Source organism: Misgurnus anguillicaudatus, chromosome 3, assembly GCF_027580225.2.
Source record: "Misgurnus anguillicaudatus chromosome 3, ASM2758022v2, whole genome shotgun sequence".
NCBI lineage: Eukaryota > Metazoa > Chordata > Actinopteri > Cypriniformes > Cobitidae > Misgurnus > Misgurnus anguillicaudatus.
In genome coordinates, this window is record NC_073339.2 from 34,915,267 (window position 1) to 34,938,040 (window position 22,774).

Below are 22,774 nucleotides of genomic sequence, written 5' to 3' on the forward strand. Positions count from 1 at the left end.
CACTTGAAAAGAGGAATATAAACACTCGTTTTTTTTCTGGAGCTATATTTCTTATCAGAACGCGAAAACACCGTTGTACTGCAGGTAAGCACCGCAGCTTTTAAATGTGGACATTGATCATTTACTTTATCGTGACGTGACTATTAAAACATGTTATGAGATATCGCCACTGGTATATTTATAAGCAGCATGCAAAAACATCTCTCTGAGACTTATAAAAAAACGTTTTGTATAGTACTGACAAGAACAAAGTTTAATAATAATAATCGAGTGCTCGTATCGCGTTAAGAATAAATGAGAAGGCAATAGTAACGTTATACAAGTATAGTTTTATTAACTTTTACCTCGCGCCAAAACAATAACAACACAAAAAACACTAAATATGAATTAAAAAACAAGTAATAGTTTGATCATGACACCAAATACTGCTGATTTGATAAATAAACAAACAAGGCCAACATGAGAGCCAGGGTATCTCTGTCAAAAATGTAGCCCAGAGAGGGCGGTGGTCAGCGGGGCGAGTGAACACTGATGTCCGCTCATGCTTTGGTTCTCATTCGTACCGAATCTCACTAAGCAAACGTTCAAATAGGCGCTATCTTTACTAATCGACTGCAGATTTAAATATAATACATATACTATGCCTCTGGCCTAATCACAGCCGTGATGATATAGAGCTATATCACACTCCTACTCGAGCGATATTGCTTAACTATTCTTTATTGCCATATAATAATACTAGCCTATACCATGGTATAACCACTAACCCACACTTTCATCTAAATAAGGCTGCATTAACCTACATTTTTTTTGTTTTGTAATACATAACTGCAGTCCCATTAATAACCTAGTATTATAATATTCTTAAATACTGTGGTGGTACTTCTACTACAGAAACAATGTAATACTTTACAAAAGTCTGGGCAAACAGGTACACACACTGATACTGAGTAAAAACAAATAAGGAAACTAATACTACAGCATAATGCTATCTTATCAACAAGAATATAGATATTAATAATATTTATTGCAAAAGTGCTAGGAAAAAAATGCTGCTTTAAACCAATATTAAGTTGGAGTGAATTCACATGAGATGCATCTCTTAAAATATTAAGGTAAAAAACATGGCTTTCTGCGTGACTTTTACAACAGATTGAATTAGTTTAGATTTGAATTTATTTTTTTAATTTTTTTTCAGACATTTGGGTTTAATTAACACCAGTTAACTGTATATTTAACTTAGGTTAAAAATATTCTGAAAATGTGCAAATGTATAATAATACAATTACAGTAAAAATGTGAAAAAAAAAGAAAAATAAATTCTGCATAGGCAAATATAGCCCAATGAAGAGAGACCAATTTATACGATAAGGACATGATAAGGTGAGGTCCCTTTTACATTGAAAAAAATGATTCATTGAATTTAATCAATTTTTTTAAGGTAAGTGGTTGCAATCAATTTATTTAAGCTACATTTAAACAAAAAATATTAGTAAAGTAAAATAAAATATAAAGCTTTTGTTTAAATGTAGCTTAAATAAATTGATTGCAACCACTTACCTTAAAAAAATTTATTAAATTCAATGAATAATTTTTTTCAGTGTAGGTGTCTCCTTAGAGTGGAGGAGAGACCGGAGCTGCGTCCGAAACCGCTCCCTCGTTCACTCATTCACTATTCCCTATATAGCAAATGACAATTGAGTCCAGTATATGGGGAAGAAGGGAACAAAAATGAGTGAGCGATTTCGGACACTGACGTGAATACCATGATTCGTCATAAACCCTTACACCTGTGAGGCTTTATTGATTGTACTGTTAAACGGTAAAGTTTACTTTCTTACTGTTTGTCACATCATTTGTCATTTTTATTGTATTAGTTAAGAGAACAAAACAACTGCTTGTCATAGTTATTTATTGTTGTTTATTTATTATTTAATAAAAATGTGTATTATATTTTAAATAAAATATATCATATTATTTTTTTATTTGTTCATTTTAAAAAAGTAGAAAATAGCTGACAACAACAATTTAAAAAATGTGTATAAACGTAAATCTTTCGTGTTTACTGTCAGTATCCTTTAGCTGATTCCACTTATGTGTTCGTCTCCCGTTGCATCATGGGAAATATGAGTGAGGGAGTTTACATCGAATGTACCATAGATATGTATAAAGTCTAGATGTGTTAAGGCGGAGTCTCTAACGTCCTCACCTGGCGGCCATCTTACCTCAGACAGCTCGCTCACTCTAAGCATTGAGTTTAATGGTGCAAGTACTTTTAAATGACCATAACTTGCTCAATTTTCTACCAATTTTCCAACGGGTTGATTTCTTACAAACGTTATTAACGTGGCTATAATTCTGGATGCTTTAACATGTTTCATTAATTTTTTCAATTTTTTTAGTATAAGCATGCAGTGTCATAGGTACATCTTTGACATTTATAACAACCAAACCGTTTGAAAATCAGTCAAAAATTAAGCAAGTTATGTTCATTTAAAAGTACCTGTACCATTAAAACTCAATGCTACGATTGGCGAACGTCCTGTGGTAAGATGGCCGCCAAAATGCGGACGTTCCACTCAATTGGCCAGCAGCGCGGGCGAGACATCTAGCCTTTATACATATCTATGGAATGTACCCTCAAAATCAGAGTGCATTGTGGGTAAAAGTAGTGAACGAATGTAGGGAATGAAGTTGTTCACTCAGGTTTCGGACAAAATGGCCGACACCTGATATAGTGCACTATATACAGGGAGTGCAGAATTATTAGGCAAGTTGTATTTTTGAGGATTACTTTTGTTATTGTACAACTACAGTGCTCTTGGTCAATTCAAAATGTTAACAAACCCTCAAACCTGAACATTTAAGTAGTAAAAGTGAAATTTTGGCTTTCTTAAGAGAATATTTCTATGTACATCATTATTAGGCAACTATTAGTGTGCAGAATTATTAGGCAACTAAATGAAAAACAAAGATTTTACCACCTTTGTTCACCTGTTAAAGTGAGAATAATAAACAAACTCTACATTTACAAAAAAATAATAAAACAATAAAAAATAAAAAAATATATAGACTCAGTGACCAATATAGCCACTCTTCTTTTTGATAACAGTCACAAGCCTTCCATTCACGGATTCAGTCAGTTTCTTGATCTGGTCTGAACCAACATTTTGTGCAGCCACAACCACAGCCTCCCAGACACTGTTCAGAGAGGTGTACGGTTTACCTTCACTGTAAATGTCCTGCTTAAGAAGGGATCAAAAGGTCTCAATAGGGTTTAAGTCAGGTGAAGAAGGGGCCATGTCATTAGTTTTTCACCTTTAAGGCCTTTACTGGCCAGCCATGCAGTGGAGTACTTTGATGCATGTGCTGAAGCGTTGTCTTGCATTAAAAAGTCTTATTGAAAGATGCAGATTTTTTCCTGTGCCGCTGCTTGAAGAAAGTGTCTTCTAAAAATTGGCAGTAGGTCTGAGAGTTGTGTTTTATTTCCATTTTCAACCCAAAGAGGTCCAACAAGCTCATGTTTAATAATACCTTTCTGTGCCTGCCTGCCTGTAATGTAGAAGACACTTTCTTCAAGAGGTGGTACAGGAAAAAGTTTGCATCTTTCAGGGAGACTGATTATTTTGTAGGACAACGCTCCATCACATGCATCGCAGGTGCTCCGCTGCATGGCTGGCCAGTGGGGGCCTGAGAGATGGAGAACTGGTGCCATGGCCCCCTTCTTCGCCTGACTTGAACCCTGTTGAGACCTTTTGATCCCTTCTTGGGCAGGACATTTGCGGTGGGGGTGGACCGTGCACCTCTCTGGGCAGTGTCTGGGAGGCTGTGGTTGCGTCTGCGCGGAGTGTTGGTTCGGACCAGATCGGGAGGCTGACTGAATCCGTGAATGGAAGGCTTGTGACTGTTATCGAAAAGAAGGGTGCCTATATTGGTCACTGAGTTTATATATTTATTTTTTTATTGTTTTATTATTATATTTTTTGTAAATGTAGAGTTTGTTTATTATTCTCACTTTAACAGTTGAAAAAAAAAACAAGTGAGATGGTAAAATCTTTGTTTTTCATTTAGTTGCCTAATAATTCTGCACACGAATAGTTGCCTTATAATGATGTACATAGAAATATTCTCTTAATAAAGCCAAAATTTCACTTTTACTACTTAAATGTTCAGGTTTGAGGGTTTGTTAACATTTTGAATTGACCAAGAGCACTGTAGTTGTACAATAACAAAAGTAATCCTCAAAAATACAACTTGCCTAATAATTCTGCACTCCCTGTAGTGAAAAGGGAGCGGTTTCGGACACAGCTCGGGACTAGTTTTTATTTTAAGGTATTGAAAAAAGTTCATTTTTTTATTTTAAGTATTTTATTTATTTGAAAAATCCTAATAAAAGTATGCTTTTCAAGTATTTAATTCCTTTAATTCAGACAGTTGGTTTAATAACCAGTTATCCGGATATTTAACTTAGGTTAAAAATATTCTGAAAATGTATAATATAATTACAGAATTGGAAAAAAACAATTCTGCATATGCCAATATAAGTGTACAGTCTTGTTCAAAATAATAGCAGTACAATGTGACTAACCAGAATAATCAAGGTTTTTAGTATATTTTTTATTGCTACGTGGCAAACAAGTTACCAGTAGGTTCAGTAGATTCTCAGAAAACAAACAAGACCCAGCATTCATGATATGCACGCTCTTAAGGCTGTGCAATTGGGCAATTAGTTGAAAGGGGTGTGTTCAAAAAAATAGCAGTGTCTACCTTTGACTGTACAAACTCAAAACTATTTTGTACAAACATTTTTTTTTCTGGGATTTAGCAATCCTGTGAATCACTAAACTAATATTTAGTTGTATGACCACAGTTTTTTAAAACTGCTTGACATCTGTGTGGCATGGAGTCAACCAACTTGTGGCACCTCTCAGCTGTTATTCCACTCCATGATTCTTTAACAACATTCCACAATTCATTCACATTTCTTGGTTTTGCTTCAGAAACAGCATTTTTGATATCACCCCACAAGTTCTCAATTGGATTAAGGTCTGGAGATTAGGCTGGCCACTCCATAACATTAATTTTGTTGGTTTGGAACCAAGACTTTGCCCGTTTACTAGTGTGTTTTGGGTCATTGTCTTGTTGAAACAACCATTTCAAGGGCATTTCCTCTTCAGCATAGGGCAACATGACCTCTTCAAGTATTTTAACATATGCAAACTGATCCATGATCCCTGGTATGCGATAAATAGGCCCAACACCATAGTAGGAGAAACATGCCCATATCATGATGCTTGCACCTCCATGCTTCACTGTCTTCACTGTGTACTGTGGCTTGAATTCAGAGTTTGGGGGTCATCTCACAAACTGCCTGTGGCCCTTGGACCCAAAAAGAACAATTTTACTCTCATCAGTCCACAAAATGTTCCTCCATTTCTCTTTAGGCCAGTTGATGTGTTCTTTGGCAAATTGTAACCTCTTCTGCACATGCCTTTTTTTTAACAGAGGGACTTTGCGGGGGATTCTTGAAAATAGATTAGCTTCACACAGACGTCTTCTAACTGTCACAGTACTTACAGGTAACTCCAGACTGTCTTTGATCATCCTGGAGGTGATCATTGGCTGAGCCTTTGCCATTCTGGTTATTCTTCTATCCATTTTAATGGTTGTCTTCCGTTTTCTTCCACGTCTCTCTGGTTTTGCTCTCCATTTTAAGGCATTGGAGATCATTTTAGCTGAACAGCCTATCATTTTTTGCACCTCTTTATAGGTTTTCCCCTCTCCAATCAACTTTTTAATCAAAGTACGCTGTTCTTCTGAACAATGTCTTGAACGACCCATTTTCTCAGCTTTCAAATGCATGTTCAACAAGTGTTGGCTTCATCCTTAAATAGGGGCCACCTGATTCACACCTGTTTCTTCACAAAATTGATGACCTCAGTGATTGAATGCCACACTGCTATTTTTTTGAACACACCCCCTTAAACCAATTGCCCAACTGCACAGCCCCACGAGCGTGCACATCATGAATGCTGGGTCTTGTTTGTTTTCTGAGAATCTACTGAACCTACTGGTAACTTGTTTGCCATGTAGCAATAAAAAATATACTAAAAACCTTGATTATTCTGTTTAGTCACATTGTACTGCTATTATTTTGAACAATACTGTATATGTGTTCCCCTTAATAAAAAAGTATTGCATTTCAGAAGAGCAATTTTACAAGATACTGAAAGGCAAGAAGCAAATAATTAATGTGAGCTATCGGATGTTAAATAAAGACTACTGAGAGCCATAGAAACTGCACTCTATGTACTGTAAAGAAGGCCAATTTGCTGTTTGATGTGTCTGATATAATATTATCCCATTTTATCATCATCGCACATGGTTGAGGTGTAATGAATCATCTAAATAGCTTCGGTCTTTAAGGCTTTGTTTCAGAGAAACAAAAAGAACATGATTTTCTTTTGTCTTGGCACTGCCACCATCAGCTGTGCCGCCTTAAGGGTAACAAGATATGTAATGATCACCTTGTTTTTACATTCTTTTCTGTACGACTGATGAATTGGTTTGAATGAATGTATTACAATTGAATGTTTTTGCCTGTAAATGAGACAGGATAAAATACAAAAACAAAATTGCAGATTCTTATAAATTATCAAATGCATGCACAACAATAGGTACAAATTAGTATTACAATTGTATTTGAGAAATCCATAAAACTCAAAAATGAAGAGTTGTGAGTCCATTAAATAGACAGACACGGTACAGAACGAACCAGGCTTTAGGGTTCCAATGGCGACTGGTGACTGCTCTTCCGAGGGGTGCAAATTCAAAATATTTGTTCGGAGTGTTATGCATGTTGCTTGTGTTTTCAAAATATGTGTTTGTTGTGTCATGTGAACCATGTGCATCATGTGTTTTGTCACAATAAGTGCCTGCTGCACACGCGTCAAAACCGTTTACAAAATACACGCAAGACAATTTCTTAACATTAAACTCTGATTACACATGAGATTATGTGAGTATCTGGCAAACACTAGTGTCTTTTTATCATAAACCCTTTAGACGTGTGTACAACAGGCACTTATTTCGACACAACACGTGATGCACGTGGTTCACTCGACGCGCCGAACACACATTTTGAAATGACGAACCACACACATGACGGGCTACATACATGTTGTGACAAACTTTGCATCGTGCGCCTTCAAAAAAAGAAGTCACCGGCCGCCACTGGGTCAAATGCGCCCGAGCGTGGTGCTCCATTAAAGACTGACATGACACCTTCATAATCAGATGTTTTTGTTATGACAACTTGACATTACCAAGACATGTCGGGCTCTAGATAAGACTGTAGTTGAGGTCAAGAAAAATATTAATGATGCTGTTATAAAAATATGTAATTAACACTTAATTACATTTAAATAACTGTTTAATGTAATGTTAACCTATAAAGCTAGGTAGTTTCTTAAGTTTGATCATTATTCTGCTATTTCATGTTTATGACACATTTATGACATATTTTATAACATTTATGACCAAGTTATGATGTATTGGTTTATGTCAAGTTGTCATAACAAAGACATCTCAAACAACGTCATCTTTGCCATAGCATGTACATTTTAGTACTACGGTACACTGTCAGAAAAATCTGTCAATGAGGAAGTACCCTTTCAAAGGTTACACTTTTGTACCAAAAGAGTTCATTTTAGTACCTCATAGGTACATATTGTAAAATGCCTTTATCTGACCTTTATTTACCACAGTGTACATTAAAGTACTATGGTTTTACCATCTGATACTGCTGCTATTTCCCTGTTGTGGAGAATGTTTCTCAGACACTTTAAACATGAAGCCAAACAGAGATCGTATTTTATTTTCGCTCTACTCAGATGGGGTTTCAGCCCTTGGCTTCAGGTACGAGGAAGTTGGTTTGCAGGTTAACCCTGGGTTAAACTGTTGTGAAGTACCTGGCAAGCTTTAAAAGATGACCTTCACACACACATCAAAGGCAGGGAGGATGATAAGAATTTGACTGGTGTGTGATATAGGATTAGACCTTGGGGCTCTCTCTCTCGCCCTCCTTCCTGCTCTCACGCAGACATTTGAACCTCTAGTAATCTCAATGGCAGTGTCACGATATTCAGAAAGATTCTCATATAAGAACTCCATCAGTGCCTGGCCCACATCAAACAGAACCGAATTGACCTTAGGAGTACCCAGCTAGATGTGCAAATGCATAACTATACATGAGACCTTCCTCTGATAGAGCCCACTGAAAAGAGACCAATGTGTACGATAAGGACATGATAAGGTGGGATCACCTTTAGGTGTCACCTCATTCACTTAGTACAAGAGTGGAGGAGATACCGGGACTAGTTTTTATTTTAAAGGATTAGTCATTTTCTTTAAAAAATCCAGATAATTTACTCACCACCATGTCATCCAAAATGTTGATGTCTTTCTTTGTTCAGTCGAGAAAAAAATTATGTTTTTTGAGGAAAACATTCCAGGATTTTTTCTCATTTTAATGGACTTCAATGGACACATAACAGTTTTAATGCATTTTAAAATTGCAGTTTCAAAAGAATCTAAACGATCCCAAACGGGGCAAAAGGGTCTTATCTAGTAAAACGATTGTCATTTTTGGCAAGAAAAATAAAATATATGCACCTTTAAACCACAACTTCTCGTCTTCCTCCAGTCCTGTGACACGCCACGTGACCTCACGTAATACATCATCACATCAAGAGGTCACGGATGACGTATGCGAAACTACGCCCCAGTGTTTACAAGTGTGGAGAAAGTGGACCGTTCTGACGTTGTTGTATGTGGAATGATACTAATTAATGTCTTTGTGTAAGTTTATTGTTTAAAATCGTCCGCAAATATGCGTTTCATATATGTAACACCTGAACTTTCCACAGCATTACGCAATAATGTGAGGTCGCGCTGGCACGTCAGGACCGGAGATAGACAAGATAGACAATTTTTTTGTGGTTTAAAAGTGCATATTTTTTATTTTTATTTCCAAAAATGACAATCGTTTTGCTAGAAAAGACCAACATGATCTCACAAAGTTCCTTGGGATAGTCACGGAATTTTTTGCTAATTTTCCGTGGCATTCTCACGGATTGGTTACTCAACTGCTTTTTCCTGTTTTCAAACCATTGTCGCTTCGATTTAGGGTTGGATTTGGTGTTTGCGTTAGTATGTCCCTTTAAGTATTGGTTTATACTATTTTTTCTGATATATTCTTTTATATTTTCTAAACTTTAATCCATTGTCGCCTGGTGTTGGGGTTAGAGTTGGGTTTGGGTAGGGATGTCATTTTATGTAAATCTAACCCTAAACCGAAGCGACAATGGTAAGACAATAGAACAAAACAGTTGAGTAACCAATCCGTGAGAATGCCACGGAAAAGAAAGTCCGTGGCAGGGCCACGAAATATGCGGAGATCCGTGAGAATGCCACGGAAATTCGTAAGATCAGGTTGATAAGACCCTTATGCCTAGTTTGGGATCGTTTAGATTCTTTTTAAACTGCAATTTTAAAATGCATTAAAACTGTTAAAGGAACAGTATGTAGGATTGTGGCCAAAACTGGTACTGCAATCACAAAACTTGTGGCTAAAACTGGTACTGCATTCACACAACTGATGGCCAATACACAACATGACCACATAAACATCAGTTGAGGGCTGCAACTCCACTTTTTAAATGACAATATCCTGGCCCGACCACTGTTGTCAGTGATATAAGTATTGGAAATTAAAATTCTTGAAACTAAAATGTCTAGTGACATATCAGGGCCATTTTATGATTAATTGATATAAATTTCTTACATACTGTTCCTTTAAGTGCTGGGGTCCATTAAAGTCCATTAAAATGGGAAAAATCCTGGAATGTTTTCCTCGAAAAACATAATTTCTTCTCGACTGAACAAAGAAAGACATAAACATTTTGGATGACATGATGGTGAGTAAATTATCTGGATTTTTTTTTAAGAAAATGAACTAATCCTTTAGGTATTGAAAAAAAAACTAAGCATTCTCATTGTTCCCAAGGATAAAAGCTACAGTTCATTCAAAACATATTTTGTGACAACATGCCTTGTACAATATCAGCATAATATAAGTGATGGAACAAATATTTAGTGCAGTTAATGAAACTTTGCAAAAATACATTCAACATTTAATACCTTTGTCTTGGCAAACAGAAACGTAATTAATTTATGACCGTTTCAAACTAGGCGTGTATGCCAATATACAAAAACACAGTTAAAGAAAACAAGTCTAATTCAAATTGCCTAATTGAAAACATATAGAGATATAACTTGTGCAGGCTCGTCGCCAACAGGGGGCATTAGGAGGCAGCTCCCCCAGATGACACAACCCCCACAAACCTGATGAATGTTTGTTTCTTATATCATAAAAAGCATCCCTCACATGAAAATGAAATAACCCCCCTGCCCTTAACTCAAATACTGATAAAATGTATACCTTAATGCACTGTAAGTTGCTATGGATAAAAGTGTCTAGTGCATAAATATAAATGTAAAGCACAATCGTGCAACTTACCAACAGTACGTTTTAAAACCTGAGAGGTTTCTTGCTTCTACATAAAAGTTTAAAAACTTTAATCAATTTTAGATTAAAAAAAGTTTTTAAAATGACTGACACTACTGAATTACATTAATTAATTAAACCGTCTGTTCGCTCCATTTCCTCCCTGTTCTTCTTAGTTAAGATGCAATAATACTTTCCTGATACAGATTTCATCATTTAATTATATGCTAAAAGGAGGAAAAACATGAAGATTAAAATACATTAAGAAGACAGAGGGAAGGGTGGGGGATGGAGATACATGGGGTGAATAGCAACCATATTGACATGGAGTTTCAAATACTTAAAGAGCGCACACACTCACCCACGCACACAAATATACACCCTGTGAAAGTAAAAGCAATTAAGAGATAACATACAGGCTGAAAATTACTGTGCCAAAGGTTTACATGTGAAACACAAACATACAGAGAGAGGGTGACCAAGAGAAAGAGAGACAGGAACGTGTGAGGGATTCAAATGTACCTGCAAATCTGTGATTGTGTGAACATTTTAACCCTTTATTAACACTGCAGGCATCTATGTCACGTTACGACTCCGAAGAGGCAACCGGAACTAATCGCGATCATGAATGCTTGTGTTTAAACCAGATGCACTGCGGCACATTTCAAAAGCATCCCAGAAGTGTCTCTATGCGCCTCTTCGCTAATGATAGGCGCCCAGTCTATTTTTGCTATGCATCATGCACCATGTTGCCGCACCGTGAATACAAAATAAAAGTCAAATACCCAGTCAATTTTTAAAATAAACACCCGTGCAGACTCCCGTAATTCACATAATCCTGCTCACAGGCACTGTATGTGAAATATACTGTACATAATCGAGGATGTGTATTAGACAAATATGCACAGCTACAAATCTTTATTATTTGTCCTTCATAACTAAACCTTAATGAAAAACAAAATAGGACATAGCCAAAACAAAACAATAAACAGAAAATTCAAGAAAAACGCCGGACAGGCAAATCATGTGTTCTCGCGAATCCTGTTGCTTCGCTACTGAAATGCCCTTGGTGTGAGTTGGCATTGCATGGAAGACGGAACAAAACTGCATTGCAGCCTTAATGCGATGTAGATGTCTGCATTGCTGTCTTCACTTTAAGTAGAATACGTAAATATAATATCAGATCTTGCCTTATAAAATTAACCATAGTTTTACTACAGTTTAAAAAAACATGGTTACTGTAGTAAAACCAAGGTAACCACAAAATTATCATGGTTTTGACAACCATGGTTTTTAAAAACCATAGTTAAACCATGGTTAATGTAGTAAAACTAAAACAATGGTTACTACAATTTTACCACAATAAAACCATGGTTAATTTTCGTAAGGGTCATTGGTTCTTGCATGTTTGGAGACACACAAAAACCCTATCTATCATTCAACCAATATAGCTGTTTTAGGGGGCGGTTCACATTTTGAATGTAGACGTGCCGGGCTCAAATAAAGAGATGTGGTCACGCTTTTTTTCTTCTTTTTTTTGGAAAACACGTTAGAAACGAGGGCTGCGTCCAAAAGCTTAGGCAGCTGACTTGTTGCTTCCCGGCCTTATGAGGCAATGACTTCGGCGGCATGAAGGCAGCTTCGGGAAACGCTTTCGAACACACCTCATAGACAGCAAAATGGAATTTGGCTTGAAATATAAACAGAGAGCGCATTTACGATAACTAAACCCATATTTAACAATACTTATTTCTTGCTAGAAATTCAATTAAACAACATCATCTCACAAAGTTCTGTGGGATAGTCACGGAATTTTGTGCTCATTTTTCCGTGGCATTCTCACGGATCTCCGCATTTTTCCGTGGCCCTGCTACGGACTATCTTTTTCCGTGGCATTTTCACGGATTGGTTACTCAACTGTTTTGTCCTATTTTCAAACCATTTTCGTTTCGGTTTAGGGTTAGATTTGGTGTTTGCGTTAGTATGTCACTTTAACTATTGGTTTATACTATTTTTTCTGATTTATTCTTTTATATTTTCTAAACTTTAAACAATTGTCGCCTGGCGTTGGGCTTAGAGTTGGGCTTGGGTAGGGATGTCATTTCATGTAAATCTAACCCTAAACCGAAGCGAAACTGGTAAGAAAATAGGACAAAACTGTTGAGCAACCAATCCGCGAGAATGCCACGGAAAAACGAGCAAAAAATTATGTGACCATCCCACGGAAACTCGTGAGATCAGGTTGAATTAAAAGGTGTTAAAAAGTGAAAATATAACTTTATTTACACTTAATTGGTGCTCCAACGGTTATCTCGGCCGCCATTTTATTTTTTCAAACTTGACCAGGGTTGACCAATCACATTCTCTGTGCACGCCATAGAATTGTGGGACAAGATGGTATCTCAGAAGACAGGAAGTAAACCAAACATTGAAAACTTTGATGAGATGTTGGAAGATTACCTCAATTTCAACAAACAGAACCACTGCTTCTTTATTTATTAATTGAAGCTCTGTATCCTATACCAGTGGTTCCCAAACTTTTCAGCGTGCGGCCCCCCTTGTGTACGGTGCATTCCTTTGCGGCCCTCCAGTGAAAATTTGTGACAAAAACTGTTCTAAAACTCAACATTTTAATTAAAAAAAAAAACATTAAATTATACAAAAACTAGTGCTTTTGGTTAGTAGCCTTATATTTTTAGGTTTAATTACACAGAATTCACAATAAATTAATGTATTTCATAAAACTGGGGCCCCCCTGGCACCATCTCACGGTTTGAAAACCATTGTCCTATACCATGCCATCAAAACATTAGGACCTATGGTTAACTTAATAATATAATTTCGTTTTGAATGCATTTCAGATCACTTTTGAATCGTATCATGTTTAATTTATTACTTTTAAGAGAAACACAATCAGATCTGCTTCTCATTATCTCTGGGCTCTTCTTTTGAAGGAGCTGCCCTTTAACTTGTAATCAGATGAATCTATTTTCAAAAGAAACAATAAAATGAACAAAAATGTGATATGGTCATGCTTATCAGCACATCTTGTAGTAAAATAATGGGCGCCATTAAAAGAGCGTTTCTTTCTTCCGCTATGGGCTAAAGGGATAAAATTTAATTAGTGACCTATATTAGTCAAGGAAGGGCAGCCTGTGACATTGGTGATTCATGTAAGAGACTTCATAAAAAACATCAAAATGTCATATGGTTCATTACTCAAACATACGGGGAAATTAATATTGAGATCATCAAACTTTTGATTATTAAAAGTGTGACTGGACAAATTTGATAATAGATTTATATTATAGATAGATAGATACACGTACACTTTAAAAACTTGGAAATAACCCAGCATTGAGTCAGAAAGGGACAAACCCAACTGCTGGGTTAAATTAACAAAGGATAAACAAATGTTTATATTTGACCCAATAGGTTAAAATAACCCAGGATTTTGGGTTAAAACAATGCATCATAGTTTCTATTATATATATAATACAGCAGGTTGAGTTTGTCCCTTTCTAACCCAACACTGAGTTAAAAATAACTCTGTGTTTTTTTTTTTGAGTGTAATGCATAATTTATAGTCATGCATAGGTTTTATGCTGTATGCATAGGCTGCGCGTAGCCTGATGCGCACCTCTGCAAACATTGATCAACACGTCCGTTTTATGCGAACCGCAAGTGCTATGGTCCAGCCCAGTCTCCTGAAAATGCGTATAAATAGCACGAAGTGTAAAACTCGTGCAATACATACGCCAAATTCCACTTTGGCGTGCATATGATACGCAAGTCCTTCCCATTCACTTAAACGGGGCATCTTTTTTTGTCGTTTTATTTATTGGTTTCTCAATTTTTTTGCTATTTTTTTACCATTTTCGCTTGGGTTTAGGGTTAGAACAACTTATTGTTATTTAAAAATGACATCCTAACCCAAACCCCAACTCTAACCCCAACTCCAAGCGACCATGGCTTAAATATGGACAAAAACATAGAGAAACCTGTATATTAAATAACCTTATTAAGCAAATCTGAAATCTAACCCTAAACCCAAGCGAAAATGGTTTAAGAAACAGAAAAAAATTGAGAAACCAATAAATAAAACGACAAAAAAAAGATGCCCCGTTTAAGTGAATGGGAAGGACTTGCGTATCATATGCACGCCAAAGTGGAATTTGGCGTATGTATTGCACGAGTTTTACACTTCGTGCTATTTATACGCAACCTCAGGAGACTGGGTAGCAGCGTCCGCTCGAAGCCCTCCCAGCAGGTCAAAATATCTGTGTTGCATTTCTTCATAGATATTTCCACTTGTGATGATTCGTCATCAGAATAACATTCGTGTACTCTATGTGCACCGCCAAATAAAAAAGTGTTTTTTTAGATGGGTTGTTTTAATTATTTTAAGCCATAGTTGGGTCAAATATGGATAAACCCAACAGTTGGGTTTACTTCGACACAAATGTTGGGCTGTTTCAATCCATAGTTGGGTTAACGCAACCCAGCATAGGGTTATTATAACCCAACAGTTGGATCTGTCCATATCTGACCCAACTATGAATTGAAACAAGCATTTTTGCAAGTATATCGTCGCTGTCCAAAGAAAACCACATATGTCCATTTTGCCGATTTTGAGATTTTTCGACAGATTGAAGGTCCAGGTTCATTTTCGTATACAGTAGGCCTACTTCACATATCTAAATGGCCAATGAAAAGTTGTGAAATCTGATTTTTACGTATATCCATTTGGTGTCAAAGCTGTGAATCACGCCGCGTATCTCCCGCCCGGTGGAAGCATCTCACTTCGTGAAGTTTCATCGAAGACAAATTATGGTAGGACTGTGCAAACAAAGTATCTGTCTAGCATTACCATGTCAGTGTACTGATTCATTGTCCCTTCATAGTTTGCAAGATACATTTAATAAATTTATAATTAATATTAAATAAACTAAGCGTATTTAATAAACTAAGACGTAGGTTATTTAATAAACTGAGTGTATTCATGTGTCAATATGCAATTCTAATTAATGATTGGAAGAACGCGTATCGACCACCGTTACTGTAAAATATGCACGTATGTCCATTTAAACTCAATTTTGGTCAAATGTGGATTATATCATTAAACTGGCAAGAATAGGGTTACATGTAAAGATGCCGTACCAAGTATGACAACGCTACATTCAACTCCTTTTGAAATACGATGTTTTTTTCACTTCCTGAAAAGTAACCGTTTTGGACCGTTTTGTGAGTTTCATTGGGCAGTGACGATATGCATGTACAGGAGTATATAGGCTAGTATGTGGGGCAGGAGATGTATTGCAATTGTCGCAATGCACATGCGTATGAGTGAAATGAAGTATACTTTGGAAGGTTGTGCGTTTAAGTGTAAAAACAAAAATATACTTGGGCCTTTATTATTCATTTGTGTATAACACTGAATGACTGCACTGTGTTTCAAGTGAGCCACATAAAGTTGAATCGGGTGTCTTCTTCCTCTTTCTTCTTTTTGTTTTGTTCATTAGTGAATGGCTAGGGTATTTAAGTTTGTGCTGTGGCTATAGTGAAGTAGCTGATTAATACCTAGTAGTGTGGATTCAAGGGACGCTGTGTGAAGAGGACCGGAGACGGCCCTTCAACACGGCGAAAAACAGCCCAGGATGCCTCTTATTATAAAGAGCTTCCAAAGAGCTCCTCTGATCGCATTTCACCAGTTACACAAATCACAGCCGGCGCAAGAAATAATGCAGCCGGTAGGCATGAAATAAATACACGCTTGACTGCGAATAATAAGTAAATTAAATTCTTGGAGATTTGTTCGACACCAGTGATGTGCAAACGCACACTAAATTCACTTGTGTAATTTACTTACCAGCGTACACGGCTATTAAAATGTTTTTGTCATATACAAAGCGTGGCATTTCTTTCCACAAGATTTATAATTCCCTGCCTGTTTTACTTGCTGGGGATGGTACCTTAAATGGCCTTTCAGAAAAGATTAGTGAATCTAATAGCTGGATTTGATTAACTCACAGTATTTGCCTGTCATTATAAATCGCCAAAGCTACTGCAGATAATAGAAAAACATGGGTCATTTCTTATTTGTGTATTCGTAGTGTTGGCAACTTATTGGTGAGGCAGTTCAGCCTGATCTCACAAGAGTTTGTACGTATATTATGAGTTGGCTAATTCGTATGAAGTGAATCATATGATTATCATTAAAAAAAATTTAAAAACAATAACGAAACTCCACCCCTAACCCGAACAACTCTATTGGGAAAAAGCAAATCGTACAAAAAATTTACGAATGTGGTCGTACGAATAAATCCAAATAAGCCACCTCGTAAAATACGTACGAATTGCCATGATATAGCGTTGGACAGTTTGTTGGGCAAATGTAGGTTGCTAATTGTTATGTGTTAGATATCAAATAGCAACACAGCAAAAGTCCTCGATCAGAAGCAGAAGTGCACGCATCCGTCTTTTTCTCTATACTGAAACCACAGCGATAAATGAAACTTTTTTGGGCTTTGATGTCCAGAATGACCTCAACGGTCAATCTAAGTCCCTCCTCCTAAAGCTGAAGTGTCTGTTTGGCCTAATTTGTAACATCTACTGTAAACACACATGAAAGAGTCCCAGTTATCTGAAGGCCACCCAGGGAACATGATGTTTGTCTAACGTGAGGAACCGGATTTTTAACCTCAATTTTTAAAAGTATAGCTGCTTTTATTTATCATCTGTCTCTCTCTCTCTCTTTTGTCAGGCTTTTTGCCTTTCGTCCTTTCATCCCTGGGATTTTTGCAGGTGTGCGAGTAAAGCTCGGGCCTGTGTACACAAAGCCATGTGAAGCTACAGAACAGTGTACACAAGTGACTTTTATGATTCACACTGTCAGCTCTGAACAACTGAGCCTATGTTGTGAGGACAGATTTTATTTGACAGGTTGACTGTTGCAAACTTGCATAATTTCTGTATTTTTTTGTCTTCAGTCTATCTGATACCGTGCTGCAGTATATTATTTTAAAGGGATAGTTTACCCAAAAAATCATGTACTCACTCCCAACTCCAAAGTCTGAGCTGCCTCCACACAATAAAAAAGTGGATGAAAACCAGGGTTTGGAAAGCTGCAAATTGTACAACAAGTAATAGAAAATTATCCTTAAACTGTCACCCGTCCCCTATACGGGACACCTAAGTTTACTATATTTTGTTAGCTATATATCGTTAGAAAACGCTTAGGTTACTCACGTAACCCCGGTTCCCTGAAATAACGGGAACGAAGCATTGCGTCAGTTAGCTGACGCTATGGGGGAAACTCCTGTTTACTCCGTGACTGAAGCCTATTTGTTAACGTCTGTAGAAAATACAGACCAATGACGTTTGAGCCCGCGCGGGGCGTGGCAAACACGTCCCTATATAAGACGGGGAAATACGTCAGGAGCTCATTATTATTCGACTGAAGCGCGCAGCCGAATAACACTCGCTGCGTAGACGTTTGTAGCACGGCCAGCGACGCAATGCTTCGTTCCCGTTATTTCAGGGAACCGGGGTTACGTGAGTAACCTAAGCGTTCCCTTTCAATATGGTTCACTTCGCATTGCGTCAGTTAGCTGACGCTATGGGGGAACGTAATTCCATCCCGCCGTGCATACACAACGGGCTGAGGTGCCCTTACAGGAGAGACACTGCATGTGGCCCTATACCCAGCGTGTACATAGCTCTAGCGAGCGTAAGTGAAAGCACCATATATGAGACAGTTAATACGCATACAGTGAAGTTTCTAAACGCACCATGATGCATATATAATAGAGCACGAGGCGGCGGGTTCCTGAGCGCGCAGCGAGCTTGTGCATGATTTATTAATAGGTAGCCATGACGGTGAGCTCGCAGCGCACCGTGAAGGCATACAGAAACGCAGTCGCGTGAACATTAAGCCGATAAGACCTGTGCTTGTAAGGCAGGGACATCCAGGCTATAAAATCTGACAAACGTAGACGGCGAGGACCAGCCGGCCGCATTACAAATGTCAAAAATAGAAATCCCCGTAGACCAAGCCCACGATGAAGCAATACCACGCGTGGAGTGCGCTTTCAAACCGACAGGACAATGTTCATTCAGGGAGGCGTAAGCTAAAGCAATGGCTTCGACGATCCATTTAGATAGCCTCTGTTTAGTGAGCGGCATCCCTAAAGAGTGTTGCGCGAAGCTTACGAACAGCTGATCTGACTTGCGGTATGAGGCAGAACGGTCCGTGTATATTCTTAGCGCTCTGACGGGGCAAAGCGTGTTCGGGGTTTGTTCGCCGTCCGCCGGTGGGAGGGCGAGAAGTGAAACCACCTGAACTCTATATGGCGTGGTCAAAACTTTAGGAATGTATCCCGCTCTCGGTCTAAGGATCACTTTGCTGTCGTTAGGACCGAATTCCAGACACGACGGGTCAATTGAAAACGCGTGTAAATCGCCCACTCGTTTAACCGATGCCAACGCCAGGAGGATAGCGGTTTTAAACGAGAGAGCGCGCAGGTCAGCCTGCTCGAGGGGCTCGAAAGGGGGACCGCGCAGCGCTTTCAGAACCGTGGACAGATCCCAGGACAGGACCGTGTTAGGTCGCGGTGGGTTTAGTCTGCGAGCGCCTCTGAGAAATTTAATGACAAGGTCATGTTTTCCCACGGTGTGACCGGCGATAAGGGCGTGATTTGCCGTTATTGCCGCCACATATACTTTAAGCGTCGAGGGCGCGCGACCGCTGTCCAGCATTTCCTGTAGAAAGGAGAGAATATGCTCCACTTCACAGGTGTTTGGGTTTAAGTTTTTCGTCGTGCACCAATCAGAAAAAATAGACCACTTTTGAGCGTAAAGGAGCCTGGTAGATGGGGCCCTAGCTTCTGATAGAGTATTTAACACTCGTCCTGAAAGGCGTGACGGTTGCCGTTCAGAAACCAAGCGTGTAGATTCCATAGCTCCGGCTGTGGATGCCATATCGTCCCTCTCGCCTGAGATAGGAGGTCTTTCCTCAGCGGTATTGGCCATGGTGCTGATGTTATCAGCTGCCATAGGTCGGGGAGCCACGGTTGATTGTGCCAAAGCGGGGCGATCAGAATTATCGCGCATTTCGTCTCTCTTATCCTCCGCAGGATCTGCGGTAACAGAGCCACCGGAGGAAAAGCATATAGAAGACACGCCGGCCATGCTTGCGACAGGGCATCGTGGTGTCTCGAGAAGAAGATCGGGCAATGCGCGTTCTCGTCGGATGCAAACAGATCGATCTCCGCTCGGCCGAAGACGGTCCATATTTTCTCGACCGTCTGAGGATGCAGTCTCCATTCTCCCGGCGGCGGACCGCTGCGTGAGCGAATGTCTGCACCCGTATTGGCTACACCCGGTACGTGAGTCGCCTTTAACGAGCGCACATTCGCGTGAGCCCACAATAAAAGCCGTTTCGCCAGCCTGGATAGGGAGCGAGATTTCAGCTCTCCTTGGTGGTTTATGAATGAGACCACAGTCATACTGTCCGACCTCACTAGAACGTGTTGATGTTGGAGTTTCGGTCGAAAGTGTCGTAGCGCTAAGATAACCGCCAACATCTCGAGGTGGTTGATATGTAGCTGAGACAACTGGTTGTTCCACGTGCCGAAGGCGGGTTCGCCGTCGCAGTGCGCGCCCCAACCCGTCGCAGACGCATCCGTAGTCACCACTTTCCTCCTGCTCACGGAGCCGAGCTCCGTGCCCGAGAGGAAAAGGTGAGGGGATGTCCATATCGAAAGCGCTTTCGCGCAGCTGTACGTGATTTTGATTAATAAGCAGCCCGACAACCAAGCACGGGGCGGAACTTTCGCTTTCAACCAAAAGTGAAGCGGTCTCATGAACAGCATTCCCAACGGTATTAGTGGGGATGCTGCTGCCATCAGACCCAGCATTTTTTGGAATCGTTTGAGAGGGAGATGTGAACCCGCTTTGAACGATGCCGCCTCGCGTCTGACCGTGAGCGCGCGTTCCTGTGTAAGCCATGCCCGCATCTTTAACGAGTCGAGCGTCATGCCTAAGAACGCGATACGCTGGGTGGGGGTAAGCAAACTCTTCTGGAGGTTGATTTTAACCCTAAATTCTCCAAATGCTGGAGTACAACGGTCTTGTGCGCAATAATTTCCTTCTCTGACTGGGCTAGAATAAGCCAATCGTCGAGGTAATTCAATATGCGGATGCCGCTCTGTCTGAGAGGGGCGAGAGCCGCATCCGCACCTTTGGTAAATGTGCGTGGTGCCAGAGATAATCCAAAGGGCAGAACTTTGTACTGGTATGCTGTCCCGTCGAACGCGAATCTTAGAAACGGCCTGTGACGTGGTGCTATCGGAATGTGAAAGTAAGCGTCTTTCAGATCCACTGATATGAACCAATCGCCCGGTCGAATTAGCGCCATGATTCGTCTGGCTGTAAGCATTTTGAATGGCCGTTTGGCAAGAGCGCGATTCAAAACGCGTAGATCCAATATCGGTCTGAGGCCGCCGTCTTTCTTTGGAACGAGAAAATAACGACTGTAAAAGCCTGATTCGCTTTGACCCGCCGGGACCGTCTCTATCGCGTCTTTTATTAATAAAGAACGCACCTCTTCCCTGAGGATCTGCATGCGATCGTCTGGGACAGTGGTGTAGAGAACGCTGCGAAACCGGGGTGGTCTCCGAGCGAATTGAAGTGAATAACCGTGTTGGATCACGTTTAGAATCCAACCCGGCATACCGGGCGTGGAATGCCAAACGTTAAGTTTGACTGCGAGCGACGATAAGCTTATGGACGGAAAGCCCTGTGTGTGTGTGTGAGTGTACAGAGGAGCAAATTTGCTCTTTTTGTGATAAAGTAAAAATTTGTTTTTCGCTGTTACAGCGGGGGTGTGTCCAGCGCCCGAGGGGACTGAGACACGCAGAACTTTTGAGGGCGGGCCGGCCGAAGCGGGACCAGAGCCTCTTTTCCTCCTCAGACTCTCTTCAGGGAGGCGGTGGCGGCGCCGGGTCCAGCGTGATCCGAGGGCGGGGGACCGCGGCGTCGAGGCGGGCCAGCCGATCGTGCGGGACGCTGGTGCTTGACCTCCGGTTCAGCTCTCTGCTGGGGTTGAGCTGGCGCTGGCTTAGGGCGTTGAGTTGGCGGCGGTTTTGGGCGGCCGGTCTCAGACGCTGAGGCGGATCGTTTCGGAAGGAAATGACGCATAGCCTGCGACGATTTCTGTGCCTCAGTGAAGCGCTGGGTGAACCCCTCCACAGCAGAGCCGAAGAGCCCCGACGGTGACACGGGCGAGTCAAGAAGGGCAACCCGATCCGAGTCCTTGATCTCCGTCAGATTCAGCCACAGATGTCTCTCCAAAACAACCAGGCTGGCCATGGCTCTTCCTACCGCTTGAGTGGCGACTTTAGTAGCGCGGAGGGCCAAGTCAGTCGCGCTGCGCAGATCTTTAAAGGTTGCCGGGTCCGGGCCTGTCTCGTCCATATCACGGAGGAGTTTTGCCTGGTAAACCTGCAGCACCGCCATCGTATGGAGAGCGGATGCGGCGTTGCCGTCGGCGGTGTATGACTTCGACGCCAGGGTTGATGTCACACGGCAGGGCTTTTACGGATGGCTCATCTTAGCCCTCCATCCGCCGGCTGAAGACGGGCAGAGGTGGGCGGCGACAGATTACTCGAGCGTCGGCATCTTCGTGTAGCCGTGTTCGTCGGCGCCGTTCACTACGGAGAGGATGTGGGAGACGGCGCTCTGAGCTCGGGTGGAATGAGGAGCACGCCAGACTTTGGTGAGCTCCTGGTAAACCTCCGGAAAGAACGGCGCCTGCCGTTGGCGGGATGATTGACGGTGCCCGGGCTGCAGATACCACTCATCCAGCCGGCTGAGTTGAGGCTCTGACGGCGGCGACCACTGAATGTCGAGCTCCGCTGTAGCTTTCGTCAGAATGCGGATGAGCTCAGAGTCGTGAGGACGCGACTCGGTTGGTTCTTCAGCGGTGGCGGCGGCGTGGGCGTCGTCATCCAAACCCGCCCAATCCTCCAACTCCTCAGAGGATGACATCATATCCACATTGTCACCGGACCCAAAGGAGACCATGCCGCTAGCACTCGGCAGGGGGCGTTGGTCCTCATGGACGAAGGTGACAGGATGGCGGCGGGGAGACAGAGCACGCGGGGGATGAGCCGGCGTAGACTCGGTCTCGGGGCGTTTTTCAGCTTC